Below are 23695 nucleotides of genomic sequence, written 5' to 3' on the forward strand. Positions count from 1 at the left end.
TCTACAAACCTCTTCATTTCCTTGTTATTTCCTGACTTCTTCATTCATCCCCTTTTCCTTATTTCCTGGGTGAGGCGGCGGCCTGCCAGGGAGCTCCCCGGCACCTCTGGCTGCCTGGGCTGAAGGCAAGAGGCAGGCCTGGGTGTGGCGAGGGCCTCCTGTCCTGGCCTGAGGCCGCACTGCTTCCTGGTCCCCTTTTCCCACCCACACCGGCAGGCGACTGCTGCGGGAGAACACGAGGGAGGCTCTCGGGATGCTAGGCAGCGCTGTGTGGCTGTCAGGGGAAAGAGCCTTCTTCTCTAAAGATGGCTGGCAGAAAGGTGGGGCTCAGCTCTGTAAGCAACCTCCCCAGTAGCCTCGCTGCCAGGGGATGCAGACATTTCTGTAAGGTGCAGAAAGAGGGTATTTGGCTTCCAAGTTAATATGAGAAATATGCATTTAGGAGATGGAATTTCCCTTCTTTCACAGGGCCCCAGTGGCCTAATGGACAAGGCAATGGCTTTCTAAGTCAGAGATTGTGGGTTCAAGTCCCATCTGGGGTGAAAAACTCCCTCTACATTGCAAGGAAACCTTGGCCTTATTTTCACCAAGGAAGCTGGGAGATGTTTGAACACAAAATACTGGATCTTGGGAAAAATCCCCCAGAAATGGCATCTTGACAAATGCTTTCTAAACCCCTCAGTAGCAAACAGTTAATACTAGTGTTTGTCTGAGACTAGGAAGGGGAGTGTTTACTCTGACACCTCAGTGAGTGAAACAGAGGGAAAGAGCAAGGCTGTTCTGAAAGAGAAGGGATCTGTCTGGAGACAAAGCAGAACCTGAGAATGAGCAACGGTGTGAAAAGAAGAGGTTCAAATGTGTGTTAGATGTTAGTTAGTGTTAGAGGATTTATCCCTTCACCCTCCCATTATGGGGTCCTCCTTGCGTACACACAGAGCAGCAATACCCAAAGTCCCAAGGTGCAAACAATTAGATGTTTATTGGATTGAATTTCCAGCAAGCAATGATTCCAGTTTCCTCAGTGTCCCCATCCCAGCCCTGACGCCACAGAGCCTTGCCTGTGTCCCTGTTCCCATTCTCCTCCTTGGCAAAACATAGGACATGTGGTGACACATTTCCTGATAGGGCCAGGCCTCAAGGTGGAAGGTGTTGATATTCCATTTGTCCCACTGCCCCGTGTGTAGTACAGTGCCCTGCACCTTCTCTCGTACGGGCTGCCACACCTGTTCCAATTAGCGTTCCAGACTTCCCACTATAGTGGGCCTGGGAAGGTTGGGTCCAGGTTGTCTAGTACAGGGGGGAGGGGCTTACTCCATTACTTCTCGGTTATTTCCATAGGCAACGTAACACAAGTATACTTAGCAATACACCAGCCACTGTAATAATCCACAGCAACACCGAGAGACCTGAGCACTGCCGCATGGTCCAACATCCCGGCCACCACCGAAACACCTCCTCTCCTCCTTCGACGGGGTCAAGCTCTTAACATGTCCAGTTGCTGGCAGTTGCAATACGCTGCCACTGCAGGTTTTCGTGCTTTTGTCCATATCATAAGTCCATTGAATGTCCACAGAGAAATGGGTTATTGTCCAAACCAACTTAACCACGTGGTGTGGAATCAGGCTGTATGCGCTGGTTCGATTATTCACAGCAGTAAGATTCACAGGTCTATCTGTGCACCAAAGCCCAGAGAGCAGTGTGTAGTGTGGAATTTGGTTAGGGGCTGGTGTAATTGTGCCCCCAGTGATATGTACATTTCCAGCAAAACACCTCATACACAGTACACCCAATTGTCCACCCCTTGCCATGGGCCATTGGGTGTGCTCCTCCACGGCCATCAGGGAGGGGCACATTCAAACATCTTCTCTTGATTTACACCATTTTACACACCCCTCCATTGATTCCCAGCGAGCAAATCCCCTTCTCATTATTCCCACAGGGCTTGTGGGGCCCACCTTAGCTGCCGATTCACTTCCAGATACCACGGTAGCTATTACACAGGTGCTGGCCTCCTAGTTGAGCATTTTGAATTTCCATACACATCTTCCCCCAGGTCAGCCTTTTGAAGCCATCCCCACTCATGTCATGAGGTTTTCTGTTCATTGAAACACAACAATGCTAACAACAAGACAAACACCACAGACAAACAACACAAAACATAGATTCATGGTATTATCGGTTAGTCTTTTGCTGGCACCAGCTTGCTTGTAGAGTGTCTGAAAAACAAAAGAAACAATTTCCACACACACCCCCCGTGGGGACAGATTAGTGCTTAATAATAATAATACCACTTCCTTTTACAAATTTGCTTGCTAATTGCAGGAAAAACAGAAGAATTCCCTCCAGGCTGTCCTTATTTTGTTCTATAGTCAGATAGTGAATTACCCCACTCATGGGTCATTTATGAAATTCATGAAGTGGTGTGCCGCAGTTTCCCCTCTTGTACAACAGACCCTGTTTGCAATAGTTTCTCTGCTGTACCAAGCATTAAGTTTATCCTCAGGTAATAGCTGAGAGACAGCTTTAGATAGAGGCTATGGCTACACTTAAACTTCAAAGCGCTGCCGCGGCAGCGCTTTGAAGCGCTAAGTGTAGTCAAAGCGCCAGCGCTGGGAGAAAACTCTCCCAGCGCTGTCCGTACTCCACCTGCCTGTGGGGAATAACGGACAGCGCTGGGAGCGCGGCTCCCAGCGCTGGGGCTTTGACTACACTGGCGCTTTGTAGCGCCGCAATTTGCAGCACTGCAGAGGGTGTGTTTTCACACCCTGCTGCAGCGCTGCAAATTTGTAAGTGTAGCCAAGCCCTTAGCTTTAGCACCGTACACACACACACACACACTCCTTAGGGTTAACCTGTCCCCCTTATTTTCAGGCTTGACTTGTTTTTTCACCTCCCTTTCCTGGAGGGCCACAATCTGAGTCTTCCAGTAGCTTGTTTGCTGACCAGATGTATTTATTATTTGCAGCTCCTTTGTGCTGCCACTGATGGGCAGTTCTCTCGTTCCCCCATCAGCTAGGTCATTTGCATTCACCCCGGCTTTCGGGCTTGCTTTTGGATCCAAAGCCATCAGCAGCTCAGAGACTGTCTTAAAAGGGACAAAATCAACTTCCACCCGAGTTCTGATTACTTTCCACTTTCATCTTCTGCTTCAAAACACACAGATCTGAAAAAGAAACCACAACCTATTGTGGCTCCCTTTGGAGCCCTAATAGGGTTTGAGCTAAGTACCATGTTTTGTTTGCATTTCTTTTACCCTTTCTCCAATATACACTGCACATGTCCTGGGAAAAAGCACATTCCTTACATAGTTTAACCTTCATAACATTATATTACAAACCATAAGTCTCAGTTTAGGTTTTTAAAACCTTACACAATTACACACAACATTTTGTTTTGTCTAACAGCCCTTGCACTGCAATAATTTTTTTTTACACAACTGTACCCTGATTACACGTCCATCTTGTACAACCAGAGCCAGCCAGGGGCAGGCAAGTTAAGTTCCAATAGAAACCCCTGACATTCCTTTAGTGATTTTGCTTACATTACCCAGGAGTCAAAACATTTTGATGAGATTATCTCTCCGTCTGCTGCCTGCAGCCGTCCCCTATAGACCATTTCTGTGGGCAAAGGGCCCATTTCCCCTCAGAATGGCTATAAAGGCTTCTCGGGACAAAACACAGTGGTGGTAGTAGCCACTTTACCTGACCCTCTTGTATAATTTAATTACTAAGCTTCCATCCAACGTGAGTGCACAGAGCTGCACATACAGTTACATTTATATAACTGGGTTTTATTATTAAACCAAAAACTGCCTTCTTGTAACACCACAACTGTTGCCTTTTGCTATTTTCACAACTCACAAATGTTTACTTTCCTCCAAACTCTGTATTATTAATTTTTGCAAAATCCTGGGTGGCTGCACTGCAGTGCTGGGGTGACTCTGCAGGGGGAGAAGCTGCTGTGGAGCAATGTAGAGCAGGTGTAGGAAGGAGACGGGGTCACTATTCACATTCTGAACTGCACAATTTTCCAAATTTGGGAATGTCCGAGAACAATTCTAGGGTAAGGTGAATGCAGAGCAGTGACACTGGAGGTGCCCAGACCTCCAACAGGGGCGGTGTGGAAATTAATAATGGGAAGGTCATTTGCGAAATTAGTCGTCACTGACAAGATTTGTCTCTTCTTATTTCATGTTATGGTGTTATTTAGCGGAATCAGGACATATTTTTACTATGTTAATTAAATACTTAATTTTATTTAACTGAGCCAAAAACTTAGTGTCACTTATTTTTTCTCTGTCCTAGCAAGAACTAAATGAATGTTGTGACTTTCTGGAAAGTGCAGCGAGATTAAATGTGGGGAATTCAGTCCCTGTGTTTGGAGCTGATGTTTTCCTCCCACAGGTCAGTGCCTGCATTGAAATACCAAGAGGGATCTAAGGGCTGGTGTACGCTGGGCACAGGGGTGTTTGCAGAAGGGGCGGGGCCTCAGGTGGAAGGGGCGGGGCAGGGTGTTAGTCTCCCCCAGCTGGCGGTTCTCACCCTGCCCATGGTGTTGCAATGACAGAGGCTGCCCAGGCTGCACTTGTAGCGAGGTTCCCCCACTACGTGGCCGCGCAGAGGCTGCAGGAGACAGGCAGGTGGCAGCAGGGGAAGTGGCGACACAGGAGCTCTCAGCTTTGTCATTGCTGTTGTCTTAGTGCCTGAGCATCCATGGAGCAAGAGCTGGTCTCACTCTGAGGCTGTCTACACTTAAAATACTGCTGTAGCACTGTGGAGTAGACAGTTGCTACAGTGAGGGGAGGGGTTTTCCATCCCTGTAATAGCTGCATTGGCAGAACAATCTTTCCTTTCATTTAGCACTATCTAACCACGGCTTAGGTCAGCTTCATTATACTGGATCCGGGGGTTTTCACACCCTGAAAGAGGTATTTGTTAGAGGGTTTATCCCATCACCCTCCCATTCCCTGGTCCTTCTCGCGTGACCAGAGAGCAGCAATGCACGAAGCTCAAAGGTGCAAACAATTCAATGTTTATTGGGGTAAACTTCCAGCAAGCAATGATTCCAATTTCCTTCCTCAGTATCCCCCTTCCCAGCTCTGACACCACAGAGCCTTGCCTGTGTCCCTGTTCTCATTCCCTGTTCCTATTCCCCCCCTTAGCAAAACATAATTCCAATTCCCCATCCCCATCCTTACTTCCTGACTGACTGCAGACTATATAGTAAACCTGGAGTTCTGCTTAGCTATACCTTAACCGATCATTTTACTGAAATGTAACTAACCAATCCTAACATACTGTAACATGATTATCTAACCAATTATACCCCACCACCTTAATTGGTTTACACCCAACAAATTAATTATACAGCAGACAGAAAGAATCACAGCACCAGACACAGATTATACAGACAAGCAATAGGAAAGTGGGGACTACAGTGATAGAACAACACAGAAATGAGGATATCACACCCCAGCTATTGATCAGTGAGTTCCTGCCAGACAGGATGCTATCAGGGTAGAGATTGTGGGTGCTGGTTGCTTAACTGTCTGGTCCACAGAGCAGGATTTTGAGGTTCACCATTACTCTCTGAGAATGCCAGCACCCATCTTTCGTTCACTTAAAATGCGAGCAGGGAGATTACAACACCACAGAACTCATGGAGCTCCAGGAAACGTGTAACTTTAGGTCCGGGTGAGTGTGTCTAAAAATCAGCTGTGCTGTAGAAGGTCTCTAGGAGTTGAAAGAGATGTGCCCTCTCGACCTCCCTAAAGAGTTCATCAACTATTAATGAAAACTAGGGTTGATAAGTCACATTCTTTGTAGTATCAGGATGGTGGACTGGTTTAAAGTGCTAGTTATAAGATTCTTTTTTTTCCAATCCCTTGGGTGTTCTGGTCTCTGCATAGAGATGTGGTTTCACATCCCACTCCTGACATTACCATTAATTCTCTCAGAAGAAAATGGCCTCACTTCAATCTCCTTTGGAACAATAGAACCCCATTTGCTTAGCTTTTCTATTCCAGTAGTTGTGAGAGAAGCTCCAAACCAGGGGGAAACAGGGCCTGTTCTCTCGACCCATCAATTTTTTGTCTTCCTTCATTCCAAGCCATTTTCTCAGATACATCCGTATTTCCCACACTTTTATGAAACTTTAGGGTCATCATTTAATTGCCACACAACTGTACTTATGAAGTGAAGTGAAACACAACATTTTTTGGATATTCTTGCAGAAGAGTTTTGCTTTCTGACCTGGAATTGAACAGGGGCTACCCGAGGGGGACAATGCTGCTCCCTTTTCTTGGCTCATCCAAAAAACATAAGTTCGTGGTGCCCTTTCTTTCCCTGTTCTTCAAACACCTGTCAGGGATGGCCTAGGGAGATTTGGTCCTGAGTCTCGGGGTCCCTCCCTGCCCTACCTTTCTATAGGATTCTATTGTGCGGGTTTGTGCTGTGTCGTTGTTCCACGCTGAGCTGTTTTGCACAGTGTCACTTTGCACTCTGACGCATTGTTTCGTGTTATATGGTTTTTGCACTGCCTTGTGTTGTGTTGGTTTGAACTGAGCTCTTTTGCAGTGTGTCATTTTGCCCCTGGTGTAGGAACGTTACACTTCTTAAGCGCTAAGGGGGTAGGAAAACTGCCCCCAGATTTAGAGCGGCTGAAGTGGTTCCCACACCCCCACACTTCCGATCAGGAGACACACAGATAAAGCGCCGACCAGGTGCATACCACTGGAGTACACAGTGCATAAGGCACCAATCAGGGGAGGGGGCGAAGTAGTTGGATTACGTTAGCACATGCGCATAACAGAATGATTTATGTAAGCATTATAATAAAAGGAATGAATGACATGGAAAACCCCCGCTTGGGGCACTCCACTGGAACAGACTGACTGACTTGGCTTCATTCATTGCTATACCCTGGGGCGTTCATTTGCATGGTGCTGAACTGTCGGGCTTTGCACTCCTACGTGTTGTCACTTTGTGCTGTGGAATGTCAGTTCACGCTGAATTGTTAGATGTTAGATTGGGGTGTTTTCACTTTTGTTGTTGTTTATATTATATTGTGATGGCATCGAATTACAGAGCTGTACAGCTGGAAGGGCCCTGGAGAGGTCATGAAATCCAGCCCTCTCTGCTGAGGCAGGGCCAAGCAGAGACGATGCGTCAGGGCCATGTGGGATCAAGTGCCCACAGCAGCCGGCCCAGGCAGGGAGCAGAAGGAGGGAACCAGAGCCAGAGCAGGTTGTCTATGGGACCAAGTATTTGGAGAAGCAGCAAAGAATCCTGTGGCACCTTATAGGCTAACAGATGTTTTGCAGCATGAGCTTTCGTGGGTGAATACCCACTTCCACGATAGCTCATGCTGCAAAACATCTGTTAGTCTATAAGGTGCCACAGGATTCTTTGCTGCTTCTACAGAACCAGACTAACACGGCTACCCCTCTGATAAGTATATGGAGAGTATCCTTGACAGAAGTTTGTTCAACCTGTTCTTAAAAACCTCCGAGGACAGAGTCTCCACAGACGCCCTTGGGAGCCTATTCCAGAGCTTAACTACACTCAGAGTTAGAAAGCTGTTCCCAACATCTAACGAGAATCTCCCTGGCTGCAGATTAAGCCCATTACTTCTTGTCCTACTGTCAGTGGACATGGAGAACAATTGATCATCGTCCTATTTATAAAGACCAAACTTTTCTCTCTGCAGTCATCCATTAAATGGTTATTATCCCCTCTTCTTGCCTGGGGTAGAATGGAAGAGGAGAAAATTCTATTTGTTCTTACTTCATGTTTTACTGAAGCTCAGAGAGGAAGGAACCTGATCTGCCTTAGATTGTAGAGCGGACAGAGAATTTATTTCATTTTGGGCTGTGACTATAAGCATAAGAGTGACACCTAAGAGCTGTTGCTGCTGCCCAATATGGGGCTTAAACTTATGCTGGCAGGATTAAGAGTCTCATGCTCTACCAACTGGGCTGGCTGGATTTGAAGTCAGTAAAGTGCCCAGTCGCAGTGTAGAAGGAGCCCTGAGGGCATTTATTTGTGGAGCTGAGGTTCCCTGTCTGACATTTGCCTTCTTTCCTGGTTCATTATGTCTCCAGTGAGCAAACCGGAGCTGTCACAAGGCTGGTTAGATGCTGCTCTCTAGCCCAGAGAGCTGGGGTTGATTTAACATGCTGTTGCCATCATCTGGTCAGAGTAACCAGCGGGGAGGGTGGAATTTAGGATTCTCCCACCAGTGGGAGGTGCTGTTGGACTCATCTAGTGGGGGAAAGTCTGAAAAAGCTTCTCAGCTCCCAGAGAGGGGGTAGACAAGCCAGTTCCCCCCACACACATTTTCACAGGGAATCAGGTCCCCTGAGGAAAAACTCAAAAGAAGCCTGGCCCAGGAGTGTCAGAGAAGGGAATCACTGTTTGCCTTAAGAGGTGGGTGAGGGAAACCTGCAGGTCCTTAGATCCCTCCAGCGCCTGATAGAACCATTTGTGGGGAAGATCTGGGGAAGCCGAGGAGGACAAGGAGACGGGAAAAGAGCTTGCAGCTGTTGTGCAATCACCATGCTCCCAGCAGAAGGGTCTAGGGGGGTCAGCACTCAGAACTCACAAGATGGCAAAGCTCAGAGCCCCGTTACATGGAATCAGAATGTGATCAGCTCACACCCAGGGGGAGCAACACCCCTCCCTTGGTCTCTATGCCAGAGCTCCTATCAGCTCAGTGTCCTTCCTGCAAGAGTCAGCTGCTGAGAGGGTTGCAATGGGTTAAATGAAGGCAGAGGAGGATTGTTCCTCATGGGTTTTTTTGTGTGTCTCTGTGATCCTGCTGGAGGAAGCATGATTTGAGCTTGTTTCAGTGGCTTGGGTTGGGCTCAGGTTGTGACCCTGAGTACAGGGATTCCTGCACTTTCTGCTCCTAGCCCCTCAGGGAATGGACAATGGAGCAGCTTCAGAAGTTGGATAGAAAGTAGCCTAAGAAAGTGTAGCATAAGAGAGAAGAAAAATAGCATCATTACCTCCCTGGTGGTCTAGTGGTTAGGATTTAGCACTTTCATTGCCAAGACCTGGGTTCAATTCCCAGTCAGGGAAAAGTGACTTTAAACCAAAAATGCTTCAGTTATTCTTCACTTGCAATGTAAAGGAATCCATGGTATTTTCCTGATTTCCCCCATCTTCCCAGTGTCTCCATGGCAGGGCTGGCTCCAGGCACCAGCGCAGCAAGCAGGTCCCTGGGGTGGTCAATGGAAAGGGGAGGCTTCAGCAGCAGTTTGGCCCTCTTGGAGGGAAGGACTTGCTGCTGATTGCAGCTTTTTTTTTTCCCTCTGCTTGGGGCGGCAAAAACGCTGGAACTGGCCCTGCTCCATGGAAGACAATTTGTTAAATCCCAGATGAGTGCAGTTCTATCAGTTCTCAGCCTGAGTCCTTAGGTCTTAATCCTGAGGCTATTGTCCCATCATGGGGCCATTTCCCTCCTCTCTTTCATACAGAAGCACAATTTTCCTTGCACAGACACAGGAACAGCAAGATCTTTCTCTGTCCCTTGTGCAAAGCAGGGGGCCAAATTCCATGGAAACAATGGACAAGCAGGGGGCCCTGGGCACATCCAGCCCCGGCTGTGAGATGTTCCCTCCCCTCTTTCTTTATGCCCCTGTTGTTATTTCATGGATTGTCTGGGATGGGGGAAAAGCTGAGTTCACTCCAGGTGGAGGGGAAAAAGGACCCTGACAATCTCAGGACCCAACCCCTGCTACCAGGACACCGAGGTGCTGGGGATTTGAGTAGGAAAGGGACTGTGTGAATTGTCAAGGTGGGGAATGAATAACAATCTACCACAAGATCTACCTCATTAACCACTGACACAGGCTAATCCTGCTGTCGATAGAGGGAAAACTGGGAATGATTCTTTGCTGTTCAGCCATGGAAACAGTGACCCAATTGCACCGCAGTGAATGTGCTGGGGAAAGCTGGACTTCACAGGCAGGTGGAAACACCTGGAGCTCCCCACCCCACTTCTGCCGCCAGGGTGAGGTGTTGAGCTGATCACAGCATCCCCCACCATGACCTTGAAGCACGGGGTGGCAGCACCCCCCACCCAATGCAGGGGAGAGGGCTGAGTGTATCTCTGCACCCTGAGACCAGGGCACAAACTCTCTCTGCCCCACACATAGAATCTGGCCCTGCTGCAAAGTGACCCCTATGAACAATTAACCTCCAGGAGAGCAGGATTGGCCCTCAGAGAGGGGAATGGGCTTCTCGTGAGGCGTATAGGTCACTGGATGCAGTGGAAACAGGAGGGCTCTGAGTGTAACCCATAGTCCACCTAACCCATTTGGGGATGTAGCTCAGTGGTAGAGCACATGCTTTGCATGTATGAGGCCCTGGGTTCAATCCCCAGCATCTCCAAGTTCATTTTTTCACCCTGGTGCTTTGCTCATGCCCGGAGGAGATGTGGCCCAGCAGTCTCCCTGCACCAGTTTCAATCCTGCTCAGTAAGGGGCAAGTGCCAATTGCATTGGGGGGGTTCTGCTCCTAAGTCACCTCGGTACATTTAAGATTCCCACCCGCTGTGCTGCTTGGGACAAGGGTAGATGAGAAGGGCGAATCCTCCAGCACTGGAGGGAAAGGTCCCATCTGCACAGACTGAGAGGCAAGGAAACAGAGGGGCAGTCAGTGCTCAGAGAGGAGAGAGGTCAGTGATTTACACCCAACAGGGGACACTGTCTTTTTGAGGTGAGTGCAGTTTGCTTCAGATGGTGCTGACGATGGGTAGAAAAGAGGCTGGAGTCAATGACTGATGAGACCACAGCAGGGGAAGGGGAAGGGCAGCCCCACAGAAGGTCCTGGGTGCTCAGATGCCCCAGTTATTGCACCCTGGCCTGTCACAGAGAGAGAAAAGACACCGAGGGACCCAGCCCCCCTACAGTGATCCCATGGACAAGAACCTGGCTGGAGTGAGGTGAAGGTTCCCTCTGGGCAAAGGGGAACTGAAATCCCTCAGTGTCCTGGAGTTTAAGCAATGGAAGCTTCAAACCCCGCACGGGTGTGGGCTGAGGTGTATCAGCAGAAGGTTGGGCTGGATAATTTATCTCTCCGCCTCCTGCCTGCAGCTGTCCCCTATAGACCATTCCTGTGAGCAAAGGGCCCATTTCCCCTCAGAATGGCTGTAAAGGCTTCTCGGGACAAAACATAGCGGTGGTAGTAGCCACTTTACCTGACCCTCTTGTATAATTTAATTACTAAGCTTCCATCCAACGTGAGTGCACAGAGCTGCACATACAGTTACATTTATATAACTGGGTTTTATTATTAAACCAAAAACTGCCTTCTTGTAACACCACAACTGTTGCCTTTTACTATTTGCACAACTCACAAATGTTTACTTTCCTCCTAACTCTGTATTATTAATTTTTGCAAAACCCTGGGCGGCTGCACTGCAGTGCTGGGGTGACTCTGCAGGGGGAGAAGCTGCTGTGGAGCAATGTAGAGCAGGTGCAGGAAGGAGCCGGGGTCACTGTTCACATTCTGAACTGCACAATTTTCCAAATTTGGGAATGTCCGAGAACAATTCTAAGGGGAAGGTGAATGCATAGCAGTGACACTGGAGGTGCCCAGACCTCCAACGGGGGCGGCGTGGAAATTAATAATGGGAAGATCATTTGCGAAATTAGTCGTCACTGACAAGATTTGTCTCTTCTTATTTCATGTTATGGTGTTAGTTAGCGGAATGAGGACATATTTTTACTATGTTAATTAAGCACGTAATTTTATTTAACCAAGCCAAAAACTTAGTGTCACTTATTTTTTCTCTGTCCTAACAAGAATTAAATGAACGTTGTGACTTTCTGGAAAGTGCAGCGAGATTAAATGTGGGGAATTCAGTCTCTGTGTTTGGAGCTGATGTTTTCCTCTCACAGGTCAGTGCCTGCACTGAAATACCAAGAGGGATCTAAGGGCTGGTGTACGCCGGGCACAGGGGTGTTTGCAGAAGGGGCAGGGCCTCAGGTGGAAGGGGTGGGGCAGGGCATTAGTCTCCCCCAGCTGGTGGTTCTCGCCCTGCCCATGGTGTTGCAATGACAGAGGCTGCCCAGGCTGCACTTGTAGCGAGGTTCCCCCACTAGGTGGCGGCGCAGAGGCTGCAGGAGACAGGCAGGTGGCAGCAGGGGAAGTGGCGACACAGGAGCTCTCAGCAGCAGGGTGAAGGACAATGCCGTGGAGCGGCAGCGACGCAGAGTGAACAGGGCAAACCGAGAGCCAGTTGAAGGAGTGGCAGCAGCAGAAGCTGAGAGTTTGCTTGATGCCTTCGCCCGCTGCTGTTTTCTGCCGGTCGCTGGGTGACAGTTCCTGCCTGTGGCAGCTGGGGGCTGTGGGGTCCCCTCGCTGCCCATGGTGGCTGGGAGCCATGGGGTCCCCTCACTGCCTGTGGCACCCAGGGTCCGTGGGGTCCCCTCGCTGCCTGTGGTGGCCGGGGGCCATGGGGTCCCCTCGCTGCCTGTGGCGGCTGGGAGCCATGGGGTCCCCTCGCTGCCTGTGGCACCCAGGGTCCATGGGGTCACCTCGCTGCCTGTGGTGGCCGGGGTCCATGGGGTCCCCTCGCTGCCCGTGGCGGCCGGGGGCCATGGGGTCCCCTCGCTGCCCGTGGCGGCCAGGGGCTGTGGGGTCCCCTCGCTGCCTGTGGCGCCCCGGGTCTGTGGGGTCCCCTCGCTTCCCATGGTGGCTGGGGGCCATGGGGTCCCCTCGCTGCCCGTGGCGGCCAGTGGCTGTGGGGTCCCCTCGCTGCCTGTGGCGCCCCGGGTCTGTGGGGTCCCCTCGCTTCCCGTGGTGGCTGGGGGCCATGGGGTCCCCTCGCTGCCCGTGGTGGCCACGGTCCGTGGGGTCCCAATGGCAGCTGGGGGCTCTGGCATCCACCTGCAAGTGGCTGGGAGCTATGGGGCCATCTGCAATGGCATTTGGCTGAGGCTTCTCCTCACCCCCCATGGTGACTGCGCATTCCAGGCTCTGCCTGCGGTGTCTGAGAGCTGGGGGCTCCCTCGCTTGCCTGTGTCAGCTGGGAGCTCCAGGGTCTTTGGAGCTGCAGGGTCTATTAGCAATGACATGGGGCTGCAGGGTCCTCACGCCATCAATGCCTGCTGGGAAATCCTGCATCTGCTCACAGCGGCTGGGAGCTCTGGGGTCTACTTGTAGGAGCTGGGAGCTGCAGGGTCCATATACAGTGGTGTGGGGCTGTGGGGACTCCCCCGCCACCCATGGCTGCAGAGGTAGTAAATATATTGTGTGAATGGTGCTCACATAACACAGAGAAAGTTGCCTATGCAGCTCACAATAGTAAATAGGGTCAGACCAGACGATATCTTCTTTCCAAGTGGGAATTGTGCAGGGACGAACAACAGACCTAGTGCAGCTGTGTTGCCACTGTCTACTAGCCCTGAAAGGGTTCCGAATGCCTTGGTTCAAGTGGCACCAGTTCTAAAAGTAAGGGTGATTTAGTGCTGTGGTTCTCAAACAGGTGTATCCAATGGTCTTCCAGGGGGTACATCAACTCATCTAGATATTTGCCTAGTTTTACAACAGGCTACATAGAAAGCACTAGCAAATTTGTAACAAATTAAAATTCATACATTGATTTGTTTATACTGTTCTCTATACTATACACTGAAATGTAAGTACAATACTTATATTCAAGGGATTTATTTTATAAATATTGCATCTGATTTTGTAAGCAAGTAGTTTTTAAGTGAGGTAAAACTTGGGGGTATGCAAGAGAAATCAGACTCCTGAAAGGGGTACAGGTGTCTCTAAAGGTTGAGAGCCACTGATTTAGTGCAGGTACCACCGGTAACATAGAACCCTGCAAAAACTTCTAGTGCAGATGAATTTGAGAGCAAGCCAGAGAGAAACAGCTGCGGAGCATGCTAGAAAGGGCTGACCTGTCCGCATTGTCTGTGCCTGACAGGCTGTCATTTGGTACCGAGGAGCCTGTGAGAGGTATCGCAAAGCAAGAGGGTTTGATTAGTTGCTAGGAGCTCCACATGCTAATCAGGAGGTGTGTTTCTGTAAATAGCGACATAAACATCTTCTAATGGCCAGTGTGCTAAAGCTGTCTCAATTGTGCTTAATGAAGGGGACCTGGTTTTAGATTTTTGTTCTTTAATTCGCTGGGGGTGAAACCCATTGTATGAAAACATTCACCGTGGGAAGAAAGCTTGTGCATATTAGCCTGGATGTGTAGCCGAGCACAGCTTTGTTAAGATTGTACTTTCAGGGATCGTTTCTATAGTTTGTAACTAGAGAAGTGTGGTTGAAAGTGTATGATCTCGCTAACCACGAGGATGAGTTAAAGTGTTCTCTTCTGAGCATGAAGTGAGTAGATAGTATTGCTTTAATGCACCTGCTATCTGCTATTGATGAGTGTTCTTGTTTTCCTTTTGGGAAGCTGAGAGGAAGAGAGCACAGAATGAGTGGTTAGTCCTTATAAAACAAGTTTAAAAATAAATGTTTTGGCTTTTTTTGTATTATCTGAACTTGTTTAAAGCTTTTCTTCAGTTCTCTTTAAAAAAAGTAAAGGTAGTGTGAAAATGGTGTTTTAGAAGTTACTTACTGAAAGAGTTTAAAGATTTCTTTATGCTGCTCTCTCTTTTTTTTTCTTGTAATCTATTTCAGAATTTAGGTAGGGTTCTGTGTCTGCATGTTCTTTTCCTTTTCCATTTGCCTCTCCACTTCTCTCTTCTTCCTTTCCCATTTTTTGGGAAGCCCCTATTTTTACTTCTCCTGCTCTGGCAGGGGGTACGCAGTTTGCTCTTGGCCCCAAGCACATCAGACAATCCACACAGGATCTGAGAGTTGCTGTCTCCTGGCCGTATAGTGTGTAGAGGGTTCTAAAGCTGTCTGAGGGTATGTCTACACTATGGGATTATTCTGATTTTACAGAAACCGGTTTTTGGAAACAGATTATATAAAGTCAAGTGCACGCGGCCACACTAAGCACATTAATTCGGCGGTGTGCATCCATGTACCGAGGTTAGCATCGATTTCTGGAGCATTGCACTGTGGGTAGCTATCCCATAGTTCCCACAGTCTCCCCCACCCATTGGAATTCTGGGTTGAGATACCAGTGCATGATGGGGCAAAATCAGCATCGCGGGTGATTCTGAGTAAATGTCGTCAGTCAATCCTCCCTCTGTGAAATCAACGGCAGACAATCATTTTGCGCCCTTTTCCCTGGATTGCCTGAGCAGACACCATAGCACGGCAATCATGGAACCCATTCAGCCTTTTGTCACCGTCACTTTATGTCTACTGGATGGTGCTGACAGACGCGGTACTGTAACACTACACAGCAGCATTCCCTTGCTTTTTGCAAGTTAGCAAAGATGGCTACCAGCCATACCGTACCATCTGCTGCTTTGCAAGTTTACAATGACAGTTACCAGTTATACTGTACTGTCTGCTGCTGTCCTGGATGCTCCTGGCCGGCCTAGGTGAGGTTGGCCAGGGGTATATGGACAAAAATGGGAATGACTCCCCAGGTCATTCCCTTCTTTAAGTTTTGTCTGAAGGGAGAGTCAGTCCTGCCTAGACTATCAGGCAAGCCTCCTAAAGAACCAGAGAGACAAACGGTCGTTCCAGCTCAGAGCCCCAGACATCCTGCAGAAATGATGAGCTGCATGCCATTCTAGGAGGTGCCCCTGCAACAACCCTACCCATTGCTTCCCTCCTCCACCACCCATCCTGGGCTACCGTGGCAGTTATCCCCCTATTTGTGTGATGAAGTAATAAAGAATGCAGGAATTTGAAACAACACTGCGTTTATTGCGTCTGCAAGTAGAGTTCAAAGTGGGGAGGGGAGGGAAGCCTCCAGCTGCTATGATATTCCAGGCAGGACTGAATCTCCATTAGACAAAGCTTAAAGAAGAGAATTACCTGATAATCATTCCCATTTTTGCCCAGGCACCCACAGCTGACCTCACCAAGACCTGCCAGGAGCAATCATGGGACAACAATGAGGGATATCAGTCCTACCATACCATCTAGAGAAGGGAAGAGGACACTGCTGTGTAGTGCTGCAGCACCACATCTGCCAGCACCATCCAGTAGACATACAGTGACATTGAAAAAAAAGGCGAGAAATGATTTTTTCCCCTTTGCTTTCATGGGGAGGGAGGGGCACAACATATACCCTGAACAACCTGCGACAATATTTTTGACCCTTCAGGCTTTGGGAACTCAGCCAATAATTCAAATTGTTTTCGGAGAGTGCAGGAACTGTGGGATAGCTACAGACGTCAGTCGCCCCTCCCTCCATGAGCATCCATTTCATTCTTTGGCTTTCTGGTACGCTTGTCTCAGCTCTCAGCTCTTAAGTTTCAGCACTGTGTCGAGTCCCTGTTGTGGCCTCTGTCTATCATGGCCTTGGAGATTTTTTCAAATGCTTTGGCATTTTGTCTTTTGGAACGGAGTTCTGATAGAACAGATTCATCTCCCCATACAGAGATCAGCTTCAGTATCTCCCGTACGGTCCATGCTGGAGCTCTTTTTTGATTCTGGGACTGCATGGTCACCTGTGCTGATCGGCGCTCCATGCTGGGCAAACAGGAAATGAAATTCAAAAGTTCACGAGGCTTTTCCTGTCAACCTGGCCAGTGCATCCAAGTTCAGATTGCTGTCTGGAGCGGTCACAATGGTGCACTGTGGGATAGCCCCCGGAGGCCAATACCATTGAATTGTGGCCACACTAACCCTAATCTGAAATAGCAATACCGATTTCAGCGCTACTCCCCGCGTCGGGGAGGAGTACAGATACCGGTATTAAGAGCCCTTTATATCGATCTAAAGGGCTTCATTGTGTGGACGGGTGCAGGGTTAATGTGATTTAACGCTGCTAAATTTGATATAAAATCGTAGTATTGACCGGGCCAGAGAGAGCAGCAGGTTTCCCCTATTGTTTCCCGCTCTTGTTTTCTTGATTAGTTTCTCCTCTACAGTAACTTGTGTGGTTTCTTGCTCAGTTGGTAGCGCATCAGACTTTTAATCTGAGGGTCCAGAGTTCAAGTATCTGGTCAGGTGATAAACTACTCACAAAGATCTTAAACTGTCTTTCTCACATCCTCTTTGATGTTATTTTTTCTCTTCAGGATTTTCCCTTTCCTCAGAAGGGCCTTTTTGTGTGTGGGTTTGAAGGGGCAACTTCCTGACAGCCCCTCTGTCCTTGCAGCCTGGAGGAATAAAGGTCTCTGGGCATATAGCATGTTCCTCCCCTGAACGCGCGCGCGTGCACACACACACACACACACACACACACACACACACACACACAACTGAAAATCCCTAAAGAATTAGAATTACCTGCTGCCTTCCCCTTTCCTGCTGGATCCCCAAATGAAGATGCTCTTCAGCCTAAACCCATGTCCCCTCTTTTCCCAGTGCCCCTCAGACCCAACCCTCAGTCCCTCCTATGCTCACTTCTCCTCACTCCCAACCAGAGCCTGCTCCTCTTCACCCTTCTCCTCTGTCCCAACCCACAGCCCCCTCCTATTCCCAATGCTCCTCAATCCCCATCCACAGGCCCCCTCCGCCTCACGCTGCTCCTCAATCCCAACCCACGGTTCCCTCCTTCCCTCCAGCAGCAGGTGCTTCAGACCCCCTCAGGAAGATTTTCTTGCAAGGTTTCGTGTACGAGTCTGCATGTGGATTTTACAATATGTTGGAAATCTGTTGGGTTACTTGCCGAAATGATCACTTGTGACTGGTGTTGGATTCCCAGTCTTCATGTTATAGGGGCAGGAGAAATAGAGGGTTGTTATCCTTGTTGTGTGAATCGAGGGCAGCACAACTGGGCTTGGCAGACCCCGATTGAGGGACTCACCCTCAATTCAATAGCACTTGCTAGGCAGGGGACAGGGGTTCCAAAGCCAAGTGGGCCAAGCTCTGGGTCTCAATACTAAAATTGAGGTGTCAGACCAACGTTAGGACAGGGTGGTTGTGAAGAAATGAGTGAGTCCCTAGTCACCATAGTAAGTATGGAGCCTTCTTTTTTCCACCCAGGCTGGCAGGTGAACTCTACAGAGGCATCTCTGGGCTTGCACTGACTAAGGACAACAGCTGTGAGTGGGGTGCAGAGAGGGGATGGCTCATGTTAAAGGACTTTTGTTTGCTGGACTTACGAACCGTAGGGAGAAGGACACTGCCCAGCTTATTTGGGGGGTGGGTCTTTCCCTCGTGGTTTATGTTTATGTGTTGGGGCTGCTGACATGACTTTTGCTAACCCTGGGCTTACATTGCAGTGTAGACATACCCTGAGAGGGCATCTAGACTGTGATAAAATCCCGCTGGCCCGGCTGGCCTGGATGATCTGATTTGGGCTCCTGGAGCTCAGACTGGAGCCCAGGCTTGGAGACCCTCACCCCTCGTGGGGTCTCGGAGGCTGGGCTGAAGCCCAAGTGTCTACACTGTAATTTTATAACCCTGCAGCACAAGCCCCACAAGCCTGAATCAACTGACCCAGGGTTTGAGAATAGTGACTTGGGTGTGTTGATGGCAGTGTAGACATAATGCCAGGCTATGTCCACACTACAATGAAACACCCATGGCTGCCCCGTGCCAGTGCAGGCTCCCAGGCTAGGGCCATGGGGTGGTAAATTTGCACTGTAGACATCTCAGATCAAGCTCAATACTGGGCTCTGGGACCCCACGAGGTTGGGAGGGAGTTTAGCAAGCAAAAAAGGTAAAATGGCAGTGGAGTATTACCCTGGACTCAATGGCATTTCTCCATTGGTCTGTCTGCTTTGGGGCAGGGACAATAACACGTCCTGCTGCATTCGTTATTTCAAAGGGTGGTTTAGGATTTTCATTCTCACACACGGTGCACAAAGCAGGACTCAACCCTCCGTGTAAACTAAATGAGCTGCCCACAGATTCTGGCAGCCACAATGAGCATTTGCTGTGAGAGCCCAGACCTGCCCCTGTCCCAGAAAGAGGGGGGTCATCTGTGAGAAGCTGGATCACTGACCTATCAGCTCTTAACTCCCAAACTTTCAGTAATTGTGTTATCAGTGCCTGTGAGTATAATCTAAACAGCCATACTGGGCTGGACCAAAGGCCCATCTAGCTCTGTGTTTTGTCCTCTGACAGTAGCCAATACCAGGTGCCCCAAGAGTTACACAACAAGTCACCACTGGGAGTTGAACCCAGGATTTCCTGTTTACAAGACAGGCACTTTAGCCAGCTAAGCCATGGTGCCTACCTATGGCTAAACTACCGTGTCTGCCCACACCGGACTCCCTGCCATCCCCACTGGGGCCTGACAAACTTTGCTTGTGTTTGGATTCTGCAAAGCAGAGGAGCAGGTCAGGTTTTCCTTGCAAGCTGTGTGTGTGTGTGTGTGTGTGTGTGTGTGTGTGTGTGTGTGTGTGTGTGTGTGTGTGTGTATATATATATATATATATATATATATATATATCTTTGGCCAGGTCTGCACTACAAAGTTATTTCAGCAGAATTATATTGCTCAGGTGTGTGAAAAACACACAACGCTCCCTCGGTCGGCAGCTTGTGGCTGGTGCACACACTGCAATGCCACGTCTGGTGACAAAACTTCCCTCTTTTGGTGACAAAATAAAACCACCTTGATGAGAGGCCTAGAGCTTTGTGCAGCAAACTTAAAGTGACAAATTGTCAGTGTAAATGCTGCTGGTCATTATATCACCATAACTGGCCTCCACCAGTATCCCACCATGCCTGCCGTGAAATCACCTGCCTTGCATTCCTGTTACAGAGGTTGGGTCCCTCCCCTTTCATAGCTCCAGAAAGTTCTGACAGCTGAGCTGCTATTTACACTGGAATTAGGTTAATATAACTGCATTGTCAGCCTAAGTAATGTAATTACTCCAACCTAATTTTGTAGTGTAGACCTGTCCAAAGAATCACACACACACCTTGGGACCAAAACTTCACCTGCTCCTCTGCTTTACAGAATCCAAACATGAGCAAAGCTTGTCAGGGCCCAGTGGGGATTGGCAGAGATTCAGGTGTGGGCAGACACAATGGCTTAAATAACCACAGGTGTCATAGTTTAGCTGATTAAAGCACCTGTCCTGTAAACAAAAGATTCTGGGTTCAACTCCCAGTAGTACCTTGAGGAGTGGCTTTTGGGGCACCTGGTATTGGCTACTGTCAGAAGACAAGATTCAGAGCTAGATGGACCTATGGCTTAAATTACACTCACAGGCACTGATAATAGAGTTACTGAAAGTTTGGGTGTTAAGAGCTGATAGGTCAGTGGTCCAGTTCCCTCAATGTGGTTTTACCATTTCCACTCACTAAACTCCCTCCCAACCTCTATAAAATTACAGTGCAGACATATGGGCTTGAGACCAATCTCTGAGGCTCCATGAGGGTTTCTGAACCCAGGCTTCAGTGTGAACACAAATATCTGCACCACAGTTTTTAGCCCCTCAGCTTTAGCTCCAGGAGCCCAAGTCAGATGACCCAGGCCAGCCCTGCTGCCATCTTTATCCCAGGAGAGATGGACTCTAAGGGTACGTCTCCATTGCAATGTAAGCCCAGGTGTGGCACGCTGTGCTCAGAGCAGCACCTGGAAGCCCCATATTCACCACTCTCATATAATGATGAGATGGTTTGTACAAAGTCTGTCTGGTGAGGTGTCATTTCAAAAGTCTTGATCTGTTGAACATTAATATCTTGTTGGATTGTGTGTGCTCGCATTGGTTGGGAAGTTATGAAGTTTTGCTCTGTGTGCGTTACTGGGATATGTTATGAGGTTGGGAAATGCCCCCCACCAGCCTTTCAGGTGCGACAAGGGAGGAGCCAGACTCACTGCTGGCCCATTGAAGGGATCCACACTCCCAAGGACTATCCCAGGAACCGTGTACAATGCAGGCTTCTCCGAGATAGCACAACGACAATGGACACTGCTTGACTCACATCGTAGCAAAGGAGCTTCCTAGCAAGTTGGAAGAAACTATGAAAGGGAGGAACAGACATCATGACTTGGCCTCTCTCCCCCACACCTCAATACCTGTAAACACATCTGGAGGACAAACACTGAACTGAGATGAATCAGAGGAGAATAATAATAATAGATTCAAATCAACGTCCCCAAACAGACTAGTATGGGTGTTTCAGCAGAAAATTTTCAGTCTGGGGAATTTTGTTTTCTCAGTCAGACCTTGCCAAGGGAAGCAGGGAGAAAATGTTTGAGTTGCCTCCTTCAGTACAGCTTGGTCTAGACACTAGCTCTGGTTCACTGCTCTGGCCTTGCTCGGGTTGAGGATATTTTAATAATTTGGGGAGGTGCCAGGGTGGTTGAGGGAGATGAGGAGGATGTTCCCTTTTGAGATAAAAACTAAGAAATACAGAACTAGAAATTTTTTTTTTAGAAATCTGGGATTTAGACATTTTATTTAAAGTAAGGGAGTTCTGAGTTTCTGTTTGCAAGAAGTACCATTGTTTGATCTGTCATTGTACCAAAGGGGGAGATGGTTGTCTATAAAGGATGGGAGAAGACTAAATGCAGCCGATGAGGACAGGATTCAAACCCACGCGTGCAGAGCACAATGGATTAGCAGTCCATCACCTTAACCACTCGGCCACCTCATCAGAACTGTAAAAAGAAGGACAGGAGGAGAAATCTAAGGTCAGCAGAGACAGGGGCAATAAGGCATTTTTAAATACTAAGCAGAAGCAGGGGCTGAATGAGCTCCCTCCTCACATCTAGTGAGGAGCTGGGGGAAAGACTTCAGGAACAGACGGTGTTTGCATAGACAAACCTACTCTGCCTAGATATGCAGCATGATGGGGCCACTTTCCCAAAAATGACCACTTTTGGCTGGTGGCGGGTTACAAATCACTTTAGGATTGAGTGGAATGAAATGTTATTATCCTTCCTGCATGAGTGAAGGGCAGCAGAACATACCTAGTCGGTCCTGATGGAGGGGTAGGTGGGTGAGGAATAGCTTTTATTGGACTTCATAGAAGTGATTGAGAACGTCATCCTAAACCAGTGGTCCCCAAACATTTCACACTGTGCCCTCTTATCCAGCTGAGGGAGGGCAAAACCAGAGCTTGAGGGATTCAGCCCTGGGTGGTGGGGCTCAGACTTCTGGCTTCAGCCCCAGGCACCAACAAGTCTAATGCCAGCCCTGGCGACCCCATTAAAACAAGGTTATGACCCACTTTGGGGTCCTGACCCACAGCTTGAGAACCACTGCTCTATGCTGATGGGAGAGAGTTTTCCTGGGGTGTAGTTAATCCACTTCCCCAAGAGGTGGCAGCTATGTCAGTGGGAGAAGCTATATCGGTGGGTGTGCAAGCTGTGGTGTTCACCACATTTAAGAAGTTTAATCAAACCCCATTTTTAAAACCACCTGTGGTCTGGGAATGGCAAAGGAGCTCGAGGAAGCAGGGTCTGTCCTTCAAAGTCTTGGAGATCATGAGTCCATGGTCATGGGGGTATAGCTTAGTGGTACAGTGCTTGATGGTAGATCAAGTGATCCTTGATTCAAGCCCCAGTGTTCTCTTATAACCTTCTTTCTTTTTTTTAAAAAAAGGAAAACATTTTCATTTCCATTCTTCATTATGTTCAGGAGCTCCACTATACAGGGGTGCTTGATATGAGTGTACACACTCAACATTTCACTGTCCAAATGCACAAAAACCTAGCAAAGCTGTCCATCAGCTGAAATCAGTTCCAATCCTCTAACTGTCTAGTTTATGTTTTCATCAATTAAACAAAGGTATCATAGGAATGTACATTTGAAGATCCCTCTTCTCCAGGAGCTATGTTGTGCAGAAGAACAAGAGCCACATCCAGCTACAGTTCAGGAGTCTGATGACCAAAGAGCCAATAAATGTTCTGAGGGATGGAGAAAAATGCCTTCTAGTGAGCTATTGAACGAGCTCAACCTGTTTCGCTTATCAAAAGAAGATTGAAAGGTGACTTCATTAAAATGTTGAAGGGCCTTCATGGAAAGAAAAGATTGGGTATTAAAGGGCTCTTGAATCTAGGAGAGAAAGGCATAACAAGACCCAGTGGCTGGAAGGTGAAAAGAGACAAATTCATATTACAACTAAGGCACAAATATTCAACAGCGAGGATGATTCACCACAGGAACAATCTACCAAGGAAAGTGGTGGATGTCCTAATGTCATTTAATGAAGACTAGATGCCTTTCTGGAATGTGTTTGCCCCAAAAGTAGCTCTTGTGTCATACAGGAGGCCTGTGATATGCAGGGGGTCAGATTAGATGCTCTAATGGTCTCTTCTGGTCATAAAGTCGACTAATTTCTGAAAAACTGAGTGTAGCATTGGGAGCAGCATCTGATGTTTTCCTGTCTAGCCGGCTTGCTGCCTAGAACGAACGCTCCTTGAGTGGGGTGATCCCCAGGGAGTAGCTCAAACCTCCAAAGTGCCTGGCCAGGGGCAGGACATTAGCCCAGCAAGGGAGGGGTGTGGCAGTGACATCACAAAGGCCTTTTGCAGGACCTCAGACTATTGGTCAAAGGTGGTGGGGAGGTGGTGACCTCACAGAGAGATGCTGACATCAGTCAGGCAGGACAGGGGCGAGGGGCCAGGGAAACCTCAGAGACCCCTGTGGCTTTGCTTCAGCAAGTCTCCTTCTCCAGGTCTCTCTCTGAGGACTGAGGGAGTATTCGGGTTCACGTACGTGAGCGCCAGGAGGAACCTCTTTCGA

The 23695-nt window shown here is 48.6% G+C and overlaps 5 non-coding genes across 5 annotated transcripts; 4 read left to right on the top strand and 1 right to left on the bottom strand.

The window, feature by feature from the left end:
- Positions 1–469: 469 nt before the first annotated feature.
- On the top strand, positions 470–542 carry TRNAR-UCU. Its single transcript has one exon. It is a non-coding gene; the product is annotated as a tRNA-Arg (tRNA).
- An 8466-nt stretch (positions 543–9008) lies between these two features.
- Positions 9009–9080, top strand: TRNAE-UUC. The gene has a single exon. It is a non-coding gene; the product is annotated as a tRNA-Glu (tRNA).
- Positions 9081–10322: 1242 nt separating this feature from the next.
- TRNAA-UGC lies at positions 10323–10394 on the top strand. The gene has a single exon. It is a non-coding gene; the product is annotated as a tRNA-Ala (tRNA).
- A 3840-nt stretch (positions 10395–14234) lies between these two features.
- On the top strand, positions 14235–14451 carry LOC120376567. Its single transcript, XR_005587425.1, has one exon. It is a non-coding gene; the product is annotated as a small nucleolar RNA U3 (small nucleolar RNA).
- A 7069-nt stretch (positions 14452–21520) lies between these two features.
- Positions 21521–21602, bottom strand: TRNAS-GCU. The gene has a single exon. It is a non-coding gene; the product is annotated as a tRNA-Ser (tRNA).
- Positions 21603–23695: the final 2093 nt, after the last annotated feature.

This window comes from Mauremys reevesii, linkage group 12 (genome assembly GCF_016161935.1).
Source record: "Mauremys reevesii isolate NIE-2019 linkage group 12, ASM1616193v1, whole genome shotgun sequence".
NCBI lineage: Eukaryota > Metazoa > Chordata > Testudines > Geoemydidae > Mauremys > Mauremys reevesii.